The sequence below is a fragment of the Panthera tigris genome, chromosome A3 (genome assembly GCF_018350195.1).
Source record: "Panthera tigris isolate Pti1 chromosome A3, P.tigris_Pti1_mat1.1, whole genome shotgun sequence".
Lineage (NCBI taxonomy): Eukaryota > Metazoa > Chordata > Mammalia > Carnivora > Felidae > Panthera > Panthera tigris.
Window position 1 is genome coordinate 73,851,639 of NC_056662.1, and position 24,765 is coordinate 73,876,403.

The 24,765-nt window shown below is 37.6% G+C and overlaps 1 long non-coding RNA gene across 4 annotated transcripts in view; it reads left to right on the forward strand.

Moving 5' to 3' along the window:
* LOC102961254 overlaps positions 1-24,765 on the forward strand; it is a 130,335-nt gene that overhangs the window by 8,708 nt on the left and 96,862 nt on the right. For 3 of the 4 annotated variants that reach the window (XR_006215725.1, XR_006215728.1, XR_006215727.1), the window contains 2 exons: positions 5,355-5,432; positions 9,903-10,171. This is a non-coding gene — a long non-coding RNA (uncharacterized LOC102961254). Of the gene's footprint in view, positions 1-5,354; positions 5,433-9,902; positions 10,172-19,517; positions 19,652-24,765 lie in introns of those variants that run through there. The other variant, XR_006215726.1, reaches the window with a different exon arrangement.

The following is a 24,765-nucleotide window of genomic DNA, read 5'->3' on the forward strand; positions in this document are numbered from 1 at the left end:
AGTGACCTGAGCAGTTTTGAGGTTCTGGGTCATTTGAATAACTGAAAACTCCCACCTTCAGAGAGAGGGTAGGAGCAGATTCGGTAACCCATGGTAATACTTGCTACTACATATTTGGACAAGAATTCGGGATAGTGAAAACCCCTTCAGCTTGTTTCTTGGTGTACTGAAAATTTCCTCCATCCCAATAAAAGAGAATCAGAAAGACATCTGCCCCAGTAAGGGGATCATCCCTAATTTTTTGATACCTTAAAATAGCTAGGGTTCAGTATTCAGACCCTCAGTCTATAGCTGTCTCCCTCTGTGTCAAGATACCTCCAATCACCATTATGGTTATTTATTTTCTTCTGCCACCACTAGTCATTGTAATTTTTCCTAATAGATTGATTTTCCTGTACTGACCACACTCCTGATGCCTTCAATTCATTGTCACAAATTACCTCAGACAGAGTGTTACCGAATTGTGATGAACAGAATCAATTTACAAATAGACTTTTGCATGAGTTGTGTGTCTTTAGAATTCTAACTAACTGAAACCTGCATTAGATTATTTAAATTTTCATGTTGGTTAGTTGTTTGTAGGATATTGGGATCATTGTTCCTTCCCACAAAAGTTTCTTTAAAGTCAGCTTGAATGAACAGTAATTGAGCACAAAAGCCTGACCTTGCCAACACTGCATTGCATGCTCAGTCAAATTAGTTCAGACCATTATGGTTTATATTAACTATATTTGTCATTTGTAATTAACATGGATTAAGATTTGGAGGAGAGTTCTGGTACTTGTTTTTGGTTGATTATGCTAGTGGGAATTTCAGACCATATTAACATTTTCTGTTGCTTCTTAAGTTTGTTTTGTGTTTTCTTAACAGAATAATTATATCTTTGATCTGATTTTGGAATAGTCTGGCTAATGTTTGCTCAGGAAGAAAATAAAACCATCCCTTACCCAATTTTCTGCTTCTCCCTTTGACAAGTATATAAAAGGTTGATCGGGAGAGAAGCAAACCATACATTTGAGTTTTGGCTCATTGTATAAGATGATGATAATGATCCAAATTTAGAATGTCATGAAATCTCTTAAGGTTTTGTTTTAAAATGCACTTACCATGTCTTGGATATGAAACAGGTGGTTCTGCAGACAGGCCTGAGTTATCGCCAATGAACAGACTATTGTGTGCAAAGTAGCTTTTCATTATCATTGTTAACCCTCATTAAAATCACAAACCTTTAGCTTTTCACAGCTTTGTTTTCTTTTAAAGAGATGATGTTCAAGGTTTTTGAAATGTCTACGTTTTCTTGAAATGTTTTCATTTAAAATAAAACTTCTTTTGTGGTTATACACATGCATCAGTATTATGAGAGAGGAGGGTTTGAAGCTGAGCAGTAATATTAGTTTTAATATTTTGTTGTCTTTTTCAAAAGTCTTTCATAAAACTTTCAAAAATTAATAAATTCATAAAAATTTCATTTGGGCATCTGTATTTGCATTTTCTCTTCCTTTAAACAATCCCTGTGTCTTTTTTCTGCTGGCAATATGCATCATCCTCATTACCACTAAACATTTATGGAACAATATACCATATGTAAGAAAACAGCAATTTCTGTAGCAAATGCCTGCACATTTTTGCTCTTTAAACACAAACTCCCATGGACTCATTGCAAGGTAATATCAGGGTGAGGAAGGCATTTGAGATTTCTTTTAGGCCTCAACCTACTTCTCATTAGGCCTCCTTTAATTTGGTTTTGGCCTTAGACATAGTTTAATTGTTCATAGCTGGTTTGCTTCACTTTCCCCCTCAAAGTTTAACTCTTCTAGTCCTCCCAGTATTTTCTTATGGAAAATTTTAGATTGAGTTTTTATCTCTTGTAAAGTTTGGTTGCTTTGATGGTTAAGAAGGTACACTTCAGTCAAATCTTGAATTCTATGTACATTCAAATTGTTGCTCTTTTTGAATTTTGAAATGGTACTTAGAGTATTAGGGTTCAGTTTCAACAATAATTTATTGAGTGTTGGGTATAGGCACTATGCTATTTTCACATTTGCTGTTTTACTTAATTATAAAGAATAAGGGATCATGGCTGTAAAGACTTGACCTAATATAAATTCATGAGCAATGTGTTATGGGGGAATTCAGACCATATGGAAGACTATCTTCTCTTAAGAAATTTGAAAGGAGGTATACAAATATAGTGAGATTACATTTTGAGATACATATTCTTCCTTTCCAATATTTTCTGCTATCCTACCACTCTCCCACACTCAGGAGGTGACCTGAGTGTAGTATTCTCACTGCCCCTAAGCAAGGTTGTTACAAGAAAGAAAATAATAAATACTTGGTTTATGACTTTAAAAATAGATGCAGAAAATACTTTGAAAGAAATTATTTGTGAGATACAGGGCAGAAAGTTCTGCACATCATACAAAACAGATTAGGAAGAATACAGGATGATGTAAATTCATTTTTCCAGTTTTTAAAAAGATGTCCGAGAGAGAGAGGTTAAACACAGGTGTGAGAGGGGCAGCAATAGGAACTTCATGGAAGCTTGAATATCTGTGAGAAGAGAGGACTGCAGCCATATGAGCTATTTTCAGTCCCCTAAAGAGCCATTCTGGCATATGCCTTGATGATTTTGTTCATCATCATTTTTTGCCTATATTTCTTCTGACTGATGTGTGTCTTTTGCTATACAACTCCAGTGTCATTTCTGTTGGGAGGTCTTCCTAAGCGCCCCCACTCTACTGAATTTCTATAAGTGGTAAAGGATTAACTCACTAGTAAAGGATTAATTGGTTGGATTAATTTATCCAAACCCTGCACATTCTGAGGATCTTCAGGACTGGTCTTGACCACCTCCTGGGAGGTAACCTCTGATGCCTTGAATATTCTTCCTGATAACTGTGTCTTTGTATACCTGAGACTTTGTATCACACTAGATAGCTTATGTATGCTAACCCTGTTGGTGGCAAATGCTTGTTTTTTTATGCCTTGGGCTTTGGGTCATCTGCATCAGTTTGACCTTTGGGTGGGGAGCTGGCGACTGTTATATAAGACTTCATTGCTTCATGCCTATGTGATTATCCCCAATAAAAACCCTGTAACAAAGATCTCAGGTGGGTTTCCTTAGTTGGCAACACTTTGCATGTGTTGTTATGCATCATTGCTGGGAGAACTAAGCACTGTCCATGAGACTCCTCAGGGACAGAACAATTGGAAGATTGAATATGGTTTCTCTTGGACTCTGCCCTATGCCCTTTTCCCTTGCTTATTTTAATCTGTATCATTTTGCTGTAATAAACCATAACTGTGAATATAATAGCTTCTCTGTATACTGTGAATCTTTCTAGTGAATCCTAGAACCTGAGGGTGGTCTTCATACTCTACAATAATTTTTGGTTATAACACATTATACTTCTATTCATTCATTAGTTTATTTATCCATCCATGCATTTGACTAATTAACTACTGAATGCCCACTATGTACCAGATATTGCTAAGCCCTGAAGTATGAGAATGAGCATGATAGGCAAAATTCCTACCTTTGTGAATTTATAGTCTGGTGGGACAAAGGGAGAAGGAAACAGATAAAACAATTTGGTATGGTAGCAGCTATTATGGACATAGTACAAGATGACATGAAGAACAGAGACCTCAGACTCCAACACAATCTGGTGGGAAGGGGTGTCAGGTAAGCTGCTTGATAAGTAGGGAAGTGGCAAAGGGATAGAAAAACAGTGGTTATGCAGATTCAACACATATACAAAAGCCAGAAAGTAAGAGACGAGTGAAGTGAATTCATTGTGTCTGGATAAGCCTGTTTGAGGGAGAAAGTGACAAGAGATGAGGCTAGAGAAGGGGCCAGATGATGCAGGGTTCTGTTAGCCGCATTACGGAGTATGGTTTTTATCCTACAATGAGTGGGAAGTCATTGAAGGGTTACAAGCAGGTGAGTGACTTGATTGGATTTGCTTTTAGAAAGAACACTCTGGCTGTGGTTTGTAAGAATGCATTGGTAAAGCACAAGCATAGAGGGGGCAGACTCATTAGGAGACTATTGCAGAAATCCAGATATGAGATGATGGAGGTCTAAACTGGGTTGTTGGGAGTTCATTGGAAAAGAGTGGATAGATTCACAAGATGCTTAGGAGGTAGAATTGATAAGACTAGCTGATACGTTGGATACTGGGGAGAGGGCATGAAAAGAGTTAAATATGACATAGTATGCCCATCTTAAAAAGGTGTGAGCAGCTGTGCCTCTGTTAGAGAGGTGTGAAGAAAGTCAGATTTAGGAAAAAAGATGAATTCAAGTTTGGTCATGTTGACGTTGCTTAATGTTTTTTTTCTCCTCTAGTCTGTAATCTCCATTCAGTCAGCTAGTTGTCCCAATGCCGTTGTTAAAAAAATATAATCTATTTTGCTATAATTCAATAGTATCATTCCTAAGATACTTTTCACAACATAAAGTATGTTATCAAAACAATTGTTTCAGTAGCAACAGGAAATTAGGGGTTAGAGAATTTTAGATTGGCAATAACCAAGTTATTTTTGCTGCAGGGATTTCAATAATAAAGGAATTTTGAATATAAATGTATTTAGTTACTAGATGCTAAAAATAATAAATTATATTAAAACTGACAAAACACACTTCATTTTCTTTACATTCCACTCACTCCAGAGCCTCATTTTGCTCTTTAATCTTTGGCCTTACCTGGCAATTTTGCTTGCAGCACAATTCATGAATATCAAAGTTAACATAAGAAAAAACATATACTCAAATAAATATCGGACATGCCAACAGAGTAGCCAGCCATTCCAGGAAAGTGGTTCTGTGTCCTATGTCTCATACACATTTTCTCTACTCACTCAGCATTAGCTCCCTATCACAATCAAATTATTAAACTATTAGTCACATTGTATCATATGTATATATATATATATATATACATATATATATATATATATAGTGAAAATTAACACTGTTGGAGAAATGGTTGCTATCTCGCCACCCCCAATGATGTGATATATGCCACCTTTGAAATATGCTCAATTCCAACTAATTTATGTTTAAAAAAAGCTCTCCAGGGTATGCTGATAACTCAGTCAGCTTTCTGTATGATGTCTATGAAGAATGTAAAGATATGTGCTGTAAGCCAGAATTCCTTCTCTCTACCAAATCACAGTCCTGCAAGTGAAATGGCATGAACATAACATTTCAGTTTAACTAACATTTATTGAGTGTGTGAGGCACTGGGCTAGGAGTCAGAACTACAAAGACAAGTCATGGTCTTTGCCCTCAAGCCTGGTAATGGGAGAAGCAAGTACATAACCAGATGTTTGTTTTAAAATATGGTAAGAAGCCATGTGCAAGACTACTGAAGAATTCCAGGAAAGCTTCTGGGAGAGATGAATTTTGAACTGGACCAAAATAACAGGTATGAGTTCATTAGGTAGAGAAGAGGGACTGAGGGTACCAAGGGCTATTGCTGGCACAACAAATTGTATCCTGTGTGAATGGTATCCCCAAGGGTAATGCAACGCAGAACCCTGCAAAAGGAGTGTTGATGAGAAGGTTAATCCAGGCAAGAACAAAGGCAGAGAAGTGTAAAATAACAGTGTGTTCAAGGAACTAGAATCCGTTTGCAGTTACTCAACTGTAAAGTGAAGGTGGAAAGTAGTAGGATGCAAAGTGGAGGATGGAAGTTTCTCTGCTGTGGATCTTGGACTGTGCTCTGTGGGCAGTGGAGAACCTACAGATGGTATTAAGCAGCAGAGTGGTGTGGAGTTTTGAATTTCCAAGAGACGTCTTATGTGGTGAGTTGATGCATTTGAGGAAGTAAGTAAGATCAGATATAAGAACAGAGTTGACACTAATTGCTATAGTTCTGTGAACGATAAGGGGGAACCTAAACCAGGGCATTATAAGAGTACTCAGTGGGAGCAAATGTAAGAGATATTTGGGGAGTACAAAATCTGGACCCTGATTTACTGTGAGGGGTGAGGCTGAGGGAAGGAGGAGGATTCAGGATAACTCCCAGGTTTCTGAAAGGTTTAGACTTGAGAGATGATGACATCAGATGCGAAGTTTGAGGTACTTGTCAACCACTCCCGTGGATTTGTCCTGTAGCACAAGGTGAGAAACAATAAATGGCACAGGGGAAGTAGAAACAAAATTTAGAGGAGCAGAAGTAAATTCTAGTTTGCATAATCAGGAATGATGGAATCATAAAGAAAGTAGTATTTGGATGTAGGCCTTGAAGGATTGGTAAGATTTGCATTTAGCTGACATGATGGGGTGGAAATGTCCCAGAGAAGGCATGGATACCCTCAGGATATTGTTTGAGAAGAGCTGAGACTTCCTGTTTGTGACTGGAGTAAAGAGTTTGCTAAGCATGATAAAGAGGATGTGACTGGAGTGGTGGGTTGGAACCAAGTCATGAATGTCTTAGGGTTCTATGCCTAATGGGCCTTGGGCTTTGCATTGGGCAAATGTGCAAGCAGAGCCAGGCTTTGGGAAGAATGATCTTGGGTAGTAAATGAGACAAAATAGAGGTAGAGAGATTGAAGCCAGACAGAAGAGTCAGGATGGTGCACCAGAATGCTAGAAACAGGAATAGAGAGGAGGGGACCAGCAGTGAAAACGATTGGGTAGTTCACTGCATTTGGTAGTGTGGCTTAGGTCAAATGTTATAAATGGTTGGATTACAAGGGATTGAGAACATGCTGCTGCCTCCATAGAAATAAAGGAGTCTAAGAGGAACAGATTTATAAAGATAATGGGGCACCTTCAAAGAGAATACTACTTGTGTCCCTACTTGTCTTTTTCTTTATTATTGGCAAAAAGATTTAAAAAAAGGGAGGCGGTAGTATGCCTCCTTATACTGGTTGACTATAGTTAGAAATTCTTGGCTTTAAATCTCTGCTCTGTTCTTTATTAGCTGTGTGCACTTGGGTGAGAGTTCTAAGCACTTTAAGTCTGAGTTTCCTGATCTGGAACATGGAAATAGGAAGACATCCAGTAAGCTTGTGAATAACACATAGTTTACATTGAATAAATGCTAGCTGCTATTATTAGAATTCTAAAAAGAAGGAAATGCAGAATAGAATTCTAATTCAGTTACTATGTTCAAAAATACAATTTGTTCAAAATTTTCATCAGCTCTTCTGATGGACTGAAGGGTTGGTAGGAAAACATTGATGTCATGTTATAATAATCCAGCTGGTGGTTACTAGCAACCATGCAAACTCTAGAGATTACCTCTTCGACTTAATATCTTAAAGATGTCCTGACTTGAATCCCTTAGACCTGGCTCTGAACCTATAGCTCTGTGCTGTGAATTCAGAGAGATCCACGCAGTGGGTCAGGATAGTTTACAAAATACAAAAGATTGTTTTATATAATGTCAAGTAAATGGAAACAAGGCTGATGACTTCAGTGAAAGTCATAGGCATTTTCAAGTGAGACCAGTAGAATTAATTAATTAATTAATTAATTTATTTATTTATTCTCTCTTTCTGAGAGAGTCAGAGCGTGAGGGCGGGAGGGGCATAGAGAGAGAGGGAGGCACAGAATCCAAAGCAGGCTCCAGGCTCCAAGTAGTCAGCACAGAGCCCTGTGCGGGGCTGGAACTCAAGAGCTGTGAGATCATGACCTGAGCCGAAGTCGGACACTCAACAGACTGAGCCACCCAGGTGCCCCCAGTAGAATACATTTATAACTTGAGATAATTTTAAGAGTTTTCCAGAATTCTAGTTATGTGTATTAACGTGCTATTTAGGTGCTTTGGAGTCTATAATGTAAATAAAAATATTTTCTGTCATCATCATAGTAATTGATTCTTGCAAGAATCATCAATGGAGCTAAAACTAGTGGGTAAAAATCTGAGGAGTAACAGATTTGATTTAGATCAATCTCATCTAAAATTTAGCTTCCTTCGGTTTTCATAACAGTTCCAAAATATCTCTCCTCAAGTCAGTCTTTTTTCTTATATTTGTCCTCAATACACAATACATTCACTGACTTCAAAAAGTTCAAAAAGTAATGGAAATCTCATTTATTGCTGTTTAGCATGGGAAACACTCCTGCAGCCTTTGGACCATGGAGAATTCAGTTCCCACCAGAGGGCGCTCGGTTGTCACTTAAGTCACCATTTTGGGTTTTGGGACTTCCTTTGTAACTCAAAAAGTAAAATGGAATTTTTATTTTGTACATTTGTAGGTGAACTTAGAGATTTGAGGATTAATGTAACTAACATTTTAAAGCTTGGGTAGGTCTTGCTTTTACTTCCAGGTTAAGGACAATTACCTAAATGACATATCAATCAGAATCCCTTACCAGAAACCAAAAACCAAAAACCAAACAAAAACAAAACAAAACCACTATAGAACACAAAGCAAAACAAAACAAGTGAACGTCCATTTTTTGTTTTATTTTGTTTGTTTTTTTCAGCAAACACTTCCAGTCTTGGTTCATTGCAGGTTTGAGAGCCATAGTTTCTTCTTCACCTCATTCACTTACTCTGGAATTAGGTCATGAAAGGAGAGTTGGGGCCAGGATGGGAGAAACTCAGTTTCAGGGCCTAGGTGCAAGGTGCTGACACTCCCGTGAGTCTTGCTTCTTTCCCAGAATGGTCTTGCCTTCCTTGAGACTGTGTCAGGTGTTCTCAAAGTCTCTCCACCAGCAACATCAGCATCACCTGGGAACTTGTTAGAGGGCAAATTCTTGGGCCTTACTCCAGACCTACTGAGTCAGAATTTCTGGGGGTGGTGCCCAGCAATCTGCATTTTAACAAGTTCTCTGAGTGATTCTGATGTATGCTACAGTTTGAGAACCACTAAGCTAGACACTTTGTTTTTGCAAGGCAAGCTGCTTTTGGGCAATAGGAGCCTCAGGATTATTGTTTAGTTTCCATTCCAAGAATTAGGAGCAGACTTTCTCTAGGCCAGGTCTCAAAACTTTTAGGTAAAAGGTAGTATCAAAGTGGTTTTCTGCCTGCTTCAAGCTTCCAGAGAAACTTGTTTTTCACCAGTCTAAGCAGAGGTACCAGCCCATGGAAGGAAGTTTTGGAAATAGATCACTCACATGTAGAAGGAACCAAGAAAATCCGTTAAGAATTTAGGAAGGAAGTGTAGTGTGATGGTTAGGCCTACAGATTCTGGATCCATCTTGCCTGCTGTGACAGCTCTGTGTGATCTTGGGCAAGCTATTATTGTTTTACCTGTCTAGAACTCAATTTCCTTATCTGCATATTAGGGATGATAATAGTACCTATGTCATATGCTTGTTTTGAGAACTAAATTAGACAAGATTTCTAATGTGATGAGAACAGACCATTGGCACAATGTAAATGTTTAGAAATACTGTGCTCTCCACAGCACAGGCCCCCCTACCATCCTACCAGCACAATACTGTCCCTTTTGGCTAGCAGCAAAACAACCATAATCATACTTTTTCCCCAATTCTTAATGGGAAAATCTTAATGTAAACGATCTCCATCACATTTATACAGGTGACAGGAGTCCTAGGAGCTCCTTTGGAATCAGAACTTTTCTTTTAATTTCAGCCCTCCTACCTAATAGATGTTCAGCTTTGAGCAAATTACTTAACCTCTCTTTAAATCTCACTTTCATTTTTATTTGTAAAATGGGATTATAATTCACATCTTCTAGGGTTTAGTGTGGGAGAAAGGAACACAGTCAGTGGGCAAATTGTAGAAATAAAGCACCGTTATCTGTATACTACTGTTCCCAGGAAATGCCATAAAGAGAGTAGGATAGTTCTTGGCACATAAGAGGGCTCAGTACACATTTGTTCCTTTTCATTCACAGCTTATACATTTTGAGTATTTAGGGACCTTTTAAATCACCAAAGCACTAATTATGTTCTCGTACTGTTTACTTTTCAGCTTCACACTTCAGCTCCTGAATTTCTGGCCTGGAGTGACTGGGAGAGTCTTGTTTTCCCTTCTTCTCACATGGGAAACTTTTGGGCTAGATTTTCTAGTCAGCTCTTTCCCATTTCTTTAGGCCGACTTGCCCCCAAGATCACAAAACTCATATTTTTCATTTTAGAAAATTTGGAACATTTCAATAAAGCATAAATAAGAAAACGAACATTGCCAATTCCTCTCCAAAAGAAAACATCGTAAATGATTTGGTATATTTCCTGCTAGACTTTCCCACCTTTGCTTCAATAAAATTGCTATCATAAAGTATGTCCAATTATCCTTCTTGCCTTGGGGTTTCTACAGACGTGATCCTCCTGGCCTGGCATGTCCTTCCATGGCCTAGGATGCTCCTTATTTCCCCACCCCTTCATCCTATCCCAGCCACCCCTGATGTTTCAGATGAGGCCAGGTTTCTGTATTAGACATTTTTAAAGCATGCTATACTCTTTCTGGACTTACTTCTGGTTCTTAGTGATATACAGTATTTACTGGGTGAGTATGTGAGCAGTATTTATCTCCATGACTAAACTGTAAGCTCCAGGACAGTAGGAACCATGTCTGGTTTACTTACAACTGCATTCCAAGTGCCACCACAAAGCTGGACACATAGTGTATCCTCAACAAATGGTTTTCAAATGACTGAATGAGTAAATGAAATGTGTTGTAAGCATTTCTCCATCCTGGGCATGATCTTGAATGTCTGGGTTTAAGTGGCATGATTTTAACTTGTACATGGCAGGGTGATAGGTAAGATGGTCTTTTAGAATTTCAGAGCACTCTATGGATTTCTAAAGCAGCCTGTTTTGGTGAGAGGGATCTGTAGGCCAGGAATCAAGAGACCAATGTATTCCTTTCTGCTTTACCAGTTCCTGTGACCTTGAGTAAGTCACTGACCTTCACTAAACCACATTTTCTTTTTTCTCCTCTATTTCTCTCTCAAGGAAACTCATACATAAAATAAAACAGTGTGTGTAAAGACACTTTTCAAATTATAAAGAGCTATATAAATATGTCCAGACCATTCAAAAGATATTTTTCTTGATAGAGCCACTTGCGATTTTGCATAGAGGCTCCATTTTCAAACTTGAAATTGACTCTGTTGCCAAGAAAATCTCCTATTTCAAAGCTTAATGGTTAGAAATAATTGTGAGTCTGAATGTCTTAAATAGCCAAAATACATTAACTACTATTTTATTCCTTAAAGACAGACATAGCAGAGTTTGTTTCAATTTCATACTTGAAGATTGCAATAAAATAATTATGGTGAGTTGTGAAAACAGAAACTTAGATTTACGTTTCTTTCAAATTTCAGTTGGCTGATGCAGTCAAGATATTTCTGACAGACTAGCCAATGCATGTAACTTAAATAGATTAAAAAGAAACTTTAGTTTTTGAATATACTTTATACCTTATTCAACAGTCAAGGAATATGATAAGATTTGGAAATTCTAAAATGGAGTTAATATCTCTGTGACAGGATCAGTGTTCATATTTGAAGGCAGGATGGAAGAAAGAAAATTTCCCACCAGTGTGTTACATGTTAGGAACTGGAATAGGTCACCCCATGACTAAATTTTATTGGCTGATTCTTTGGTAGTTTTCCACTGCCTCTTAAGCAATTTCCTTTCCATTTTAGGTTATGTGAAGGTGCTTGAAATGTACACATTGAGGAGGTAAAATATTTCAGAGAACAGATAAAAATTGAAAGTATGATAGAAGAGAACAGTCTCTTACACTCTGTGGAAATTGTGAGTTCATGGATAGAATGAGGCAGTGTTTGCTGCTTTTATTTATTAATGACTCCAACACACCATATTGAAAGGTGAATTTTTTTTTCTCCTTCTTCATAGTACCAAATAGTAAATGCATAGCATTTTAGAAGAGGAAAATCCTTTAAATGTCTAATGTCCTTGTTTCATAAATAATATCTGACATTTACAAAGAAATTTACAATTGCTTCCAGATAGTATGGTTTCATAGACTCTTCACAACTCTGTTACTATCCTCAGTTAAAAATGAGGAAATGAAGACTCAGAGAGCTTAAATGACTTGTGTAAGGTCACAGAGATGATGATAATAATGATGGGTAATATTCATTGAGTGCTTGCCTCTGTGCAAAGCCATCCTCATGCATGATCACACTGAATTCTCACAAGAGTCCTAACACCTTATACATAATACATTACAAGCTGAAATTATAAATCAGTGCTCAGAAACTGAAAATATTTTTTCACTGAATGCTCTTCTATAGACACAAGATAAATATTGAAATTAATGTGATTCTCTTTTTAGCTTGTGTTGTATATGAAACTGATCAATCAAGTAAATAGTATTCTCATTTTGCAAGTGAGAAAATATGGAGAATTAAGACTACCATAATAGCATTGTGGTAGCTCATGCTCACAAGCTGAGGCAAGAACCCAGTTTTCCCCAACAGACCAAGTTTCCTTTCTTTGCCATGTATTTCAGAGTATTGAGTGGGCAACTGGCAACTAGGAGCAAAGTTAAGGACAAAGTACACCATATTCTGAATATTGAGACCAGGTATTACCTGTAGGATTTAATGAGTCAGACAAATGACTCTCTCTCCCTCCAGGAAACTCGTCCCTGTACCCTGCCCATCATCATCTGAGGCTGAACCACTCCTCAAACCCTATCTACTTTTTGACTAGATAAGGGGAGGTGGACATGTTGTTAGAGTCATGAATTTTGGCCTACTGGAAAGCACTGTGGCTTCCCCTTTGAGGGTGCTCTGAGAACCATCTACAGAGAGTGGGATTAAAAGAAGATAATGATATCTCTTTAAAAAAAGTTTATTTTGAGAGAGAGAGAAAGAGAGAGAGCAGGGGAGGAACAGAGAGAGGGAGAGAGAGAATCCCAAAAAGGCTCTGTGCTGTTAGCATAGAGCCCGACACAGGGCGCGATCCCGTGAACTGTGAGATTATGACCTGAACCGAAATCAAGAGTCGGATGCTTAGCCAACTGAGTCACCCAGGTGTCCCAGAAGGTAATGATATCTTATTTCTTTGTCATCAAACCATATGATTGATCCCAGTGGTTGTATCAGTGAAGGAACAGAGAATCGAAATGAGACAATAGGGCAGAGAGAAGTGAGCTAGCAGAGCAGCCTGTGCCTACCTTGTGACATGGCAGTGATATGTGAGCCTCCCAGAAGTCAAGAAGCCTCCATGAAAAGTAGCTGGACTTGAGCTGACTTGTCAGTACCCTCCATAAGAGGCCGTAGCAACTGGGGAGTATTAGATCAAGGTGAAGACTTTGTCCTGCGGACACCCCTCAGTAGTCTCTAAAGAACCCTCACATGTACCCCATGGAAGAGCCAGTGTCAGGATGTCTGCCACCCAGAGGCCAATAAGCAGCATCAGCCAAGAGAAAGCCCTAATGCAGCACTGAAAGAGACACTTGTCCCTTTCTATCTCTGCTTCTACTAGCAGCTCCAACCCTCAAGCCCACCACTCGAGAAGGAAGGATGGAAAAGTGAAGGGGAAACCAGTCCCCTTTCCCGTGTCAGGCCCTAGTCACAAATGGCTTGGCCTACAGGAAGGAAGGGGCTGCAAGTAAAGTTTTAAATTGGACTGGATTTCTTTAACATAGTCGTATCAAAACTGTAGGAGCTGTCCCAGAATGTTGTTAGTGGTTGGAAGTTGTACTCTGAATTCAGGCTATTTAGAATGGCTATTACATTTGCTACAAAAATATATGTAATAGTCATGGCTTACCTGGAGAGCTATGTATCCTCTTCAAATACGCAGAAAGTTTTATGAGATGATATTGTCAGGAACCAAGTAGAATCTTTAAAATCCTTCATTATTGTATGCTCAAAAGGAATGGAATTGAGAAAATATGGACCAGTAAAAAGACAACCCCCTCCTTTCTTCTGATTATTCCTTTTCCTACAGCAGGTATCTTGGCATCTGACCTGCCAGAATGACGATCTTTGATTCCAAGTCAGGTAGTTCACTTTTGCATAAGAAATCATGACTGATAGAGTCAATCAAACAATATTTAACAAGTGTCTACTATCATGAAAATTATGGGAATTAAAAGCGCATAAAAATGGTTCCTACTTTCAAGGAGGTTACGATCTAGATAAACATATACTCATCAAAGATAAGAGAATGTATGACAAGTGCTAAACGAACAGAAGTGACAGCAAAAGTACTGTCTGAATTGAGATGACCTGGATGCCTTCTTGCATTGGTCATCAGATCAGAAAAGGTGAGACTTGAGCAATGCCATGAAGAATGGGTAAGAGTAAGTGGGCAGAGACAAAGGGCTGCTGTATGAGGAAATGGGCAGAGATCAGGGTGGTTTGGAGGTCGCACTGGAAGGTATTGAGTCCCCTCAAACAAATTCTTCATTAGCCAACTTTTCTTTGCAAATATTGGAAACCTAATGCAAATTGGCTTAAAAAAATAAAGGACATTTATTTATTGGCTTATGTAGCTAAAGAGAACTAGAGGTAAAGGGGGCTGTAGAGGTGCATTAATTAGGGCTGTAGCTCCATTTCTCCACTGTTCTCATAGTCTTCTCTTTATTATCAGCTTGGTGTTCTTGTTGGTTGCAAGATGATTCCTCAAGTGTATAAGTTAACTATTGCTGCATAACGATCACTTCAAAATTTATGAATTAAGCAGTCAATGTTTCTTATCTCACAATTTCTGTGCAACAGGTATCTAGGCATGGCTTAGCTGAGTGGCTCTATCTCAGCGTCTCTCACAAGGCAGGAGTTAAGATGTCAGCCAGGCTGTGGTCGGTCATCTGAGGCTTCACTGGGGCTGGAGAATCTACTTCCAAATTCACTCATTTGGCTGTTGGCTGGAGGCTTCAGTTCCTTATTAGATGGGCCTATGTATGGGTTTCTCATGTTATAGCAGTTGGCTTTCCAGAGAGCAAGTGATGAGAGAGAGAAAGGGGTAAGGAGAGGGAAAAGGAGGAGAGAGAACCCTGTATGTTATAATGTAATCTCTGAAATGACATACCATCATTTCTTCCCCACTCTATTGGTCATACAGACCAATTCAGGGACACTGTGAAAGGGGTATTATTCAAAAATGTGAATATCAGGAGGCTGGAATCATTGGGGCCACCTTAAAGTCTGATTACTACATCTGGCTTATATGATTCCTCGTTCATATCCAGGAGAAGAGACTTGCCTCTTTTAGCCACTGAACAAAACTTTTCAGATTTGCTCTGATTGTACCATCCTTAAGCCAATTACAGTGGCCAGGTGAATAACAGCTACTGAGTGACTTAGGTTTGGGTTATGAGCCAATGTTAGTTTCAAGGAATACAGGATGACCATGATTGGCTTAGACAAATTAAGGTCCACCTGTAGTGGGAGATGTGTTTTGCTGCCAAACAGCATGGTTGCTCCACGAAAGGAGTGGGTGATATGTTTGGGAGGCATCCACAGCATCCTCTACAGTCTGCCTCTGGCTACTCTCAGCATCATACATATCTTCCTTCCTACCCATACACTGTTAACATGCATTTACAGCCTCTGTCTAAAGGGAGACAATCCAAAGTTCAATTCAAGCTCCAAGTCCAGCTTCTCTGGGGGTTGTCTATCTCTATCAGGTATGGATACCATTCTTCACAGTTATTATCTAAGAGGCCCACTTGTAACACAACCAATATGGAATTGTGGAGAAAGAACAGGATAACTTCAATAAAACTTTCAGTGGAAAAAGAGAGGCTAGAATACAATACATAGCTTTCCGTGGTCCACAGCACACATCATAATTTACTGGACAGGAATTTTAAGCTCCTTGCCCTGGTTAGAAGAGAGAGTCTGTGTAGGGAGGATAGGAAGTGAGGTCCCAGGAACTAATTGCTGCCAGATTGTTGAGAGCCTTTTAGAACTTTAGCCTGTAGGCAATGTAGAAAGAAAGAGGATCATTGAGCATTTTTGAGTAGGGTAGTGAAATGGTCAAAATTGCTTTGGTAAAATTAATTTGGAGGCATTATGCAGTATAAATTCACAAACTCCTTAAAATAATGCCCTGGGGACAAGTTTCCTCACATAAACTGAAGGTGATGCTTGCAAAAGAAATGTTAACAGATTCCACAGTAAAAATCCATGTCTAACCCAGGTTTGTCTCTTTCCAAATAGAAACTGTAAGTTGTTTCTAGGCACCTACATGAAACAAACAGGGTGGTTCACGTTGTGTCACTTCCCTGGCATTGATTCCAAATTAGAATGAATGAGCTTTTAAGACTGTTTTATAATAGAAAGGTAGAATTGGTAGGTAGAGAGTGATTGGGACTAAGTTTAACTTGAAAAAGTAAGAAAAAAATTAGTAGGGAAAGCTTTTTAGATAAAAATAACCCTTTATTTGTGCATGGTGAAGTAAATAAAAAAATTACTGTTTTGTTTTTTAAAGATTTTATTTTTGAATAATCTCTATACCTAATGTGGGGCTTGAACTCATAACCCCAAGATGAAGAGCTGCATGCCCCACCAACTGAGCCAGCCAGGCACCCCTAAAAATTACTGTTTACATTATTTTACTACTGTAAGCCCAATGCAGTTAGCTGGTTAAAAGTTTGTGTAGACTGTGAAGCATTTGTATTTTAAAGAATCAAGCTGGGGGTAAGTGAGGCTGTGAGCACGCGGTGTCACCTGCCATTGTGAGGGGTCTTTACTAATTCAGGACATTAAGGAATATCCTCTTCATAGTGATAAAGCCTGTGAGATTTCTCTTCAGATGGTCTGGAAGAAATCCAAGAAGGGAAGTGGTGGAAAAATGGATTATTCCTATTCGAAACTTCAGATTATTAGGATTGGATTTGTATTTTGACTTATTCCTAAGAAACAGATGATAGAACCTCCCTCCCAACCCCAACACACACACACAATAAAGTTGTTATTTCTCTAGTCTACAGCCTTGAGTGAGTATGAGTGAGTGAAATGTATAAAAGAAAACATTTTTTGAGGTAGGAATAGATTCATCATTGAGTTTCCCTGCCAAATTCAGAATTAGATAGTGGAAAAATACTATTTATTTTGAGTTTGTGAATCTGCCAGCGAACTGTTGGGAAAAATAAAGACAAGCCAGATGAGGACTTGGGTTATGGAATGAACCATAGATGACATATGACTGAACTTTTTGAAAGAAGAATATAGTTTTTCCTACTTTTATTTCCCAGTTTTAGTTTAGAATCCTTAATAACTTTGATTTGCAGCATGCTTTTCTATTGTACTGAACTATAGCAGCAAAATGGAAAACACAGCATACTGCAGTGTTGAAATCGACCTTAAGGGTTGGGAAATTGAAAATATCAAGTTTCCATAGTAACACTAATTTAGTCAGATCACACATGTTGTTTCTGAGCCATTAGTTTACTCTTATGATGTTAAAAGAACATAATATTTGCTCTGTAATGTGGTTAAGTTAATGTTACAATGCAAAGCAATTTCATATTTTCTGCATGTACATTTTATTATGGTAGGCTTGACATTTGATTGCTTGTAATATTTTAGAAAATGTGAAAATGTTCTAAAAGCTTTTTTAAAAAAGTATCTTAAGATAATTAAACAGGAAATTATGAACATATCATAATTAGAAAAATAAGGTAAAGATTAACTGAATTTTGTAAGTTTGCATCAGCATTTTTTTATGTTTGTTTATTTCTGAGAGAGTGAGAGAGGACACAGAGCATGAGTGGGGGAGGGGCATAGAGAGAGGGAGACACAGAATCCAAAGCAGGCTCCAGGCTCTGAGCTGTCAGCACAGAGCCTGACACAGGGCTTGAACTCTTGAACTGTGAAATCATGACCTGAGCCGAAGTTGCATGCTTAACTGACTGAGCCACCCAGGTGCCCCTTGCACCAGCATTTATTGCTGAATTTCTGAGAATTTATTTGGTCTTCCAACTGGATAGCTTTTACATGATCTGATTATAATTCTCACAGTTACCACATTCTTTATGATATATCCTTCACATCTACTAGGAATTTGTCCCAATTCCTTTTAGAATTCCCAAATTCATGAATACTACTATAGGCTGGTTGTGGGGGCCTATTATTCCACAAAGAAGCCTTTTCCTCCACAACTTTATGAGTTACCACAAAGATAATGATCTAGAGAAGGGCAAAGCTGCCTTCTCAGTGGGTCCTCCTCCAGTGCACACACCAAGCATATCTTTATGACTGGCCCTCATATATTGGTCTTCTATTGTGTGTGGTTCAAATCTGCTTCTCAATAAAATGACAAAATGCTACATGTCATATATTCAAGGCCACTCATGATTGAGGATATTTATGCCTGTGTTTATAAGCAAAATTAGTCTGTAGTTTTATCTTCTGCTGCCGTTCATGAATATTAGGGTATAAGCTACCCAAATTTCCATTCAGTTTACTAAAATTAAAAAAGAAAACAAGTAAATTCAATGAAAAAAAAATAACAGTCATGCTTTTTGAGAGATAATTCATTTGGTTGACTGGACTGTTCACTTCTTGCCTGAGTCTAAGTAATGCTGAGAAATTTAATTCAATACAAGAAATAGCTACTGAATGTCAATTATGCTAGGCATTGTGCTAGGTACTGGGGATATATTGATAAATATGTATCGTAGTAGCAGTAATAAGTTGCATAGTGGGTAATAGTGCTTGGCACTTGGTAATCACTAGATACACTTTAGCTATTATTACTATTATTATTATTATTTTGAAAAGGAGAGAGAGAGAGAGAGAGAGAGAGAGAGAGAGAGAGAGAGGAGCTGTAGTAGTATTCATGGGAACAGGAATAGAGAGAGAGAGAAAGAGAATCTTAGCTCAATCCTGCAACCGTGAGATCATGACCTGAACTGAAATCAAGAGTTGGACGCTTCATCAATTGAGCCACCCAGGAGCCCCTATTATTACTATTATTATCATTATTTGTATTCCATGTGCCAGTACTTACTTACTTCATTTAATTCTTATAGCAACCCTGTTGAAGTTGTAGTGAATTGAAGTGGTATTACCTTCACTTTTATAGCCCAGAAACTGGGGCTTTTAAAGGCTAAGTAACTTGCCTGAGATCACCAATATGATAACTGGTAGAAGCAGAATTCACACCCAGAATACACTTGACTGCCAAGCCAGTGTTCACATACATTACTCTATCTAGCCTGTCCCTGGCTTAAAGAAGCTCTCACCTAGTTTTTCCAGGAACCTCTGTCCAATAACTAACTTATTCTGAAAGTTTCCAGAGGAGGTCTTCTGGGGCTGTATTCCAGTAACTTATTCCCCTAAAGTCAGTTAGAAAAAAAAGTCTAACACAAATCTCATGTATTACACTTGAAATCTATTCCTTCCTTAGTCTAAAGAAGAAAATATATCTACCCATGTTGCTACCCAAAGTCAATACGTTCTAGTATTTTCTCTGATGTATACTTATAAAATTCATTGTTCAGTGGGGGGAGGGCACAAGTTATATTATGAAAGCTTTGTTTTTCTGGATTTCTCTTTAATGTTAAAAAGCTCTGTTAAGGAACTGAATCTTTTGTTGTCTATTTGGGTACTCTTTCTGCCCTTGACTTTGATCGTGTTTCAACATTATTTTCCAGAGTCTTCTGACTGCCTGCTCATGGGATACGTTCTCACCTTGTAGTTTTTAAATGCTGTGTTTTCACACCAGATGATGGGCATAAGAGGTCATGAGAGGATGGGAAGAGAGTCAGTAAATAAAGCGAAAGCAAAGGTATGAACATTTAGGGCCAAGTTTAGTGCATAACTTCTCTTGTGTGAAATAGTTTTTTTTGTGGTTAAAAAAAAGCTATCATTTTGGGGGAACCATGACAGAGTTTTGGATGCTGAGGCACCAGGGGAAGGAGTTTAAGTAGACTGAAACATAGAAAAGATACAGAATGAAGGTAGGGTAATTATTGTACTGCTACTAAGAGGCATCCTAGGACTTGACTATAGTCTTATATGCCCTTCAGGGTAAATGACATTGTAGAAAATCAACCTGTTTCTTCCAAAAGGAGAAATTGTTCAACATTTCCTCTTTTTTCTTGTCCAATGGCTCTTATAAGTAATGTTTTCAAACTCTAGATTAAGGGATTGTGCTCATATTTCCCCTAAAAATAAAGCCTTATGAGCACTATATACTTAGAATTGAAGTTCTTTGTGAAAGATGGGTGAATACCTAGAAATCAGGCAACTTTCTGAAAGGAAAAGTAGTCTTTATTTTAAAGGAAAAAAATTCCAGTGCATACCAAGTATGACACAAGGCTAATACCCACCCAGTGGCCAGATATATTTTCCTTAGGGATTTTGTTGTGTTTATTCCTCTAGCATTTTTTCATTCCTGACTTTTGGGGTGGCCCTTCTGTGAAGAGTTTCCTCATCCCAGCTGTTATGATGTTTAATATAGAGTTGCCAACTTCTGATCTGGCGGTTCCAAGACACAGGGTGAGGAAAACAAAGCTTTCCAGCATTTTGAATCCTATCCCCCACCCGCACTGGAATTAGTGCTTTCATCTCTGGTCAATCCTGAATTGTTTTCAACCCTAGCTTCGTCTCTGCTCTCCCCCGGAATAGCAGAACAATTACTAATCATAAAGATCCATGTTCATGTCCGGAGTTCAAATTACTTATGCCTCACACAAACCTCAATTCATTTCTCTTTCCTCTTCTATCTCTCCCCTCTCCTCTCCTCCACCCAAGTAAATTAGCTGATTTTCTTTTGGGGAAATATTTACTTTAAAGAGCTGTTTTTTTTTTTTTTCCAAGATAAAAATTAGATTCTGGTTTTTAAATGAAGTAGGGTGTAATTTTTTCTTAGGAAAAACAGGATAATCATCTGGTTTTGATCCTAATGTTAGTCCATGGGATGGCTTGACATTTCCAATATGGAAAGTCATGGTATTTCGTTTTAGAAATATATAAGGATGGCTGTTCCCTGCTTCTCCCTCCTGCTCTCTAGCCTTAATTGTTTAATGTTAAGGTAGAATGGTCCTGACTGGTCTTGTGTTTTATGCCTGGCCTGCAGATAAGGAGTTTGGGATAAGCAGAACTCAAACTCAAAGGTAGAAAACAAGGCACAGATATATGAAGAAACAGCCCATTTTACCAAATGTGGAAACACATAAATCTTAACAGTACTGTACCTTGTTGCTTTCTTCTGGTACGTTCAGCATGCTATTATACTGTGAATACTTCTGGCAACAGAAGGTATTTAGGAGATCAAATGGTGAAATAGGAAAATGTTCTTTGGTTTTCCTACTGCCCCCAAGTGTCTGGTACAACATGGCTGTTCCCATATGGCTGTGTTTAAGGACCTCACCCTCAGAGCCCTCACAAACTTGCTTTTAGACAATATCTCATGCTCTGGATCTTTTCTTCGTTGTTACCATCCAGAGGAAGGATGGGATTCATTGACCTGAAATAATTGTGTCTACTTCCCTTATACACACCTGTTCCTAGATACGTACAGGAAGGTAGACGGTTGGAAAAATATTAGCATCAATATAACATTTTACACTTTTACAATAGGAATGTTTTAGAATTAATTCCTTATCCCCAAATAAACTCTACTTATATAACAAATTAGTGGAAATTTCAGATGATGTCAGGATAATTGGATAGGTATCTGGGAGCAGGCAGACCTTCTAGTGTTTTACAGGATTTTATGCATAAGGTCAAAGCTGCCTTGGAATCTTCACTTGTTTTCTATTGAGAAAAGTCCCTATTACTTCCATAAAAGGGTCTTAATGCAAGCTTCAAAGAAAAATGCAGATTTGTAATGAAGAAGAATGGGTCCTTATTCTAAAGATATTTGGCCAGGGGTGCCTGGGTGGCTCAGTAGGTTAAGTGTCTGATTTTGGCTCAGGTCATAATCTCACAGTTCATGGGTTTGAGCCCTGTGTCAGGCTGTGTGCTGAGAGCTCAGAGCCTGGAGCCTGCTTCGGACTCTATCTCCCTCTCTCTCTGCCCTTCCCCTGCTCGTTGTCTCTCTCTCTCTCTCTCAATCTCTCTAAAATAAATAAGCATTAAAAAAAAGATGTTTGGCCAAAAAATACAAAGATTAAATGGTGTCCCCAATATTTCATAGCAGTCTAGATGAGGACAACCCGGATTCCTATACTGTTTTCACTGTATTATTCTAGGACTTTTGTATGCTTGACAACTCTTGTTCACATTTCTTCTCTTTTTCCTTTTATGCCTCATCGGTATTATTTATACTTTGTTTCCATATATGAAAAAATATTCCTTCCAAACAGTTAAAATTCCTATAAAAGTGCTTTTTTGTTTTTTAAAGAATGAAGGTATGTACGAATCTACTTTTGCAGGATGGAGAATATTTAGGAGATCCAAGTCATATTTATATTATTATTGATATTGACATTATACTTGACTCATCCCTCAAAAATCACATATGGTGGAAACCTTTTATAATTGCTTGTGTTGAGTGGATTTGAGTATCTCATTTACTGATGAGGCATGATTTCTTTGGAATTCTTTTGTTTATGAAAATATGCTTTGTATATCATCTACCTGAATTTGTATAATAATTAACTTTTGCAGAACTTAAGAAAATAATTCCTTCCTGTTTAAGCACTAAAATGTGCTTTTTAAATTTTATACCAATATAAAGCATAATTTTGTTTAGTATTAAGGAGCTGCATTGGTCAAAATATTAAACTATTTTTGGTTTGTTTACTCATTTTCAGTTGTCAAAATAAGCATAATTGGAAACAGCTGCCTTGAGATTGTTTTTGACAACTCTTCACATTCAGATCTAACATGGATAACTTTAAGAAAATGAGCCTTATCTAATTATGATTTTTCCTAGAGTATATAGTCAGATTGCTATTCTGCAAATTAGAAGATAATTAAAAACAGAAACTGATCATTTAAAAAGTAGTACCACGGTTTTATAGAAAGACATTTTCCATGGCTTTCTCATTTTTACATAAATTGATTAGCTTCATTTGGCTATTTTATACACATCAACATTTTACTAATCTTTGGGATGATTAAAATGTAAGATTAATAAGATTAATGAAGTGTTTCCCTACCCTTTTATTCTTGTCCTCAAGCTGTAAACTTTTTGTAATTTCCAGGACAGCTTAATAATATGATTTGATATTAATTAGTAAGAGATTTAGAAATTTTCAATATTTTAATACATTTTGTGATTAAATAAGTACATTTATTTTAATAGTTCCTCGGGTTAATTTATCTCACTCTAAGTGAGCTCTTGATTAAATTTAGAAATTAGGAAACTATTGGAAATATTTTTTTAAATACAAGTTTTATACAAAATCCTATACTATTGGATAACTTTTAATTCTAAATTTATCCCTATAGTACTTACAATTTATTTTTGGAATTTAAAAAAGAAATATCATGTGCTTAGATATTCTCTGGTCTCTCCTAGACCAGAGAGTTTGGCAAAGACCAGAATAAGGAGAATCAAAGACACCTACGATGCATCTGAAAGTATGGGAACTGCTAATTTTACTGTTAATGCTAGGATTCCATTCCTATGTGCACATTAACATAACTCAAAAAAGAAGGAATTGGGCTCAAAAAAACTTTGATTTTACATGGCAATATGGTAAGGCATAAAGAACACTGGACTATGGGTTGATGGTCCTGTGTTCCAAACTTTGCTTTTCTTTAAGCCATTTCTCTAGGCCTCATTCCCACCCACCCCACCCCCCCCCCCTCCCAGATGTAATGATGACGGTGGATTAGATGAGTTTCCTGTTTTCACCCTCTTTGATATTTTGGAATATTTGGAATGCAGTCTACAACTGACTCCCTCTCATGTTTCCTACACTGTCCAGCTCAAACATTTTGCATTTTCCTCAAGGTCTACACTTTGTCACACTCATTGACTGCAGATGACTGTAATTCTGAGAACGACAAAAATAGCACATCATGAACCACAGTAAAAACAGAACCAAGGCAACAACACTTTGTTTAACACAAGCCCCTAACTAATGAAGACTTTCTGAGTCCTTACTGAGAAGTCCTTGATGAAAAAAATAATTCATCTCCAACTTCTGCCATCTATATGTAGTAGGTGGTGATCCTTGCCCATATGGTAACCATATGAGGAAATGACTGCTTTTGCCCGCCATCAACAGATTTCCTGTTACCTTGGTAACCTTGCATTTTTTTCCCTTCAATACCTGCTGTATTCTTTGTTTGGGGAATCAATTCTATTAATGATTGGACTCCATTATAAGACTCCATTATAACATTAAAAGTAAAAATACTTTCTTTTTTTAAAAAGATCTACTCTTTTAGCAACTTTCAATTATGCAATATAGTATTATTAACCGTAGTCACGATGCTGTACATTACATTTCTCATTACTGATTTATTTTATAACTGGAAGTTTGTACCTTTTGACTTCCTTCACTCATTTCTCTGACTGCCATTTCCCCTTTCCCACCTCTTCCTTGCCTCTGGTAACAAGCAATCTGTTTTCTGTATCCATGAGCTGGGTTGCTTTTTTCTTTTTCTTTTTTTTTTTTTTTTAAGATTCTACATATAAGTGAGAACATCTGTATTTGTCTTTCTATGACTTAATAGGTGACTTATTTCAGTTAGAGTAATGCCCTTAAGGTCTATCCATGTTGTCACAAATGGCAAGGTTTTATTTTTTATGGCTGAATAATATGTCATTCTCTCTCTATATATATTTAACCTTCTATCTATCTAGATCTATCTACATATCTATAACATATTTTCTTTTATTTTTTTCTTTTAATGTTTTTATTTTTTTAGAGAGAGAGACTATGAGCAAGGGAGGGGCAGAGAGAAAGGGGGACAGAGGATCCAAAGTGGGCTCTGCAC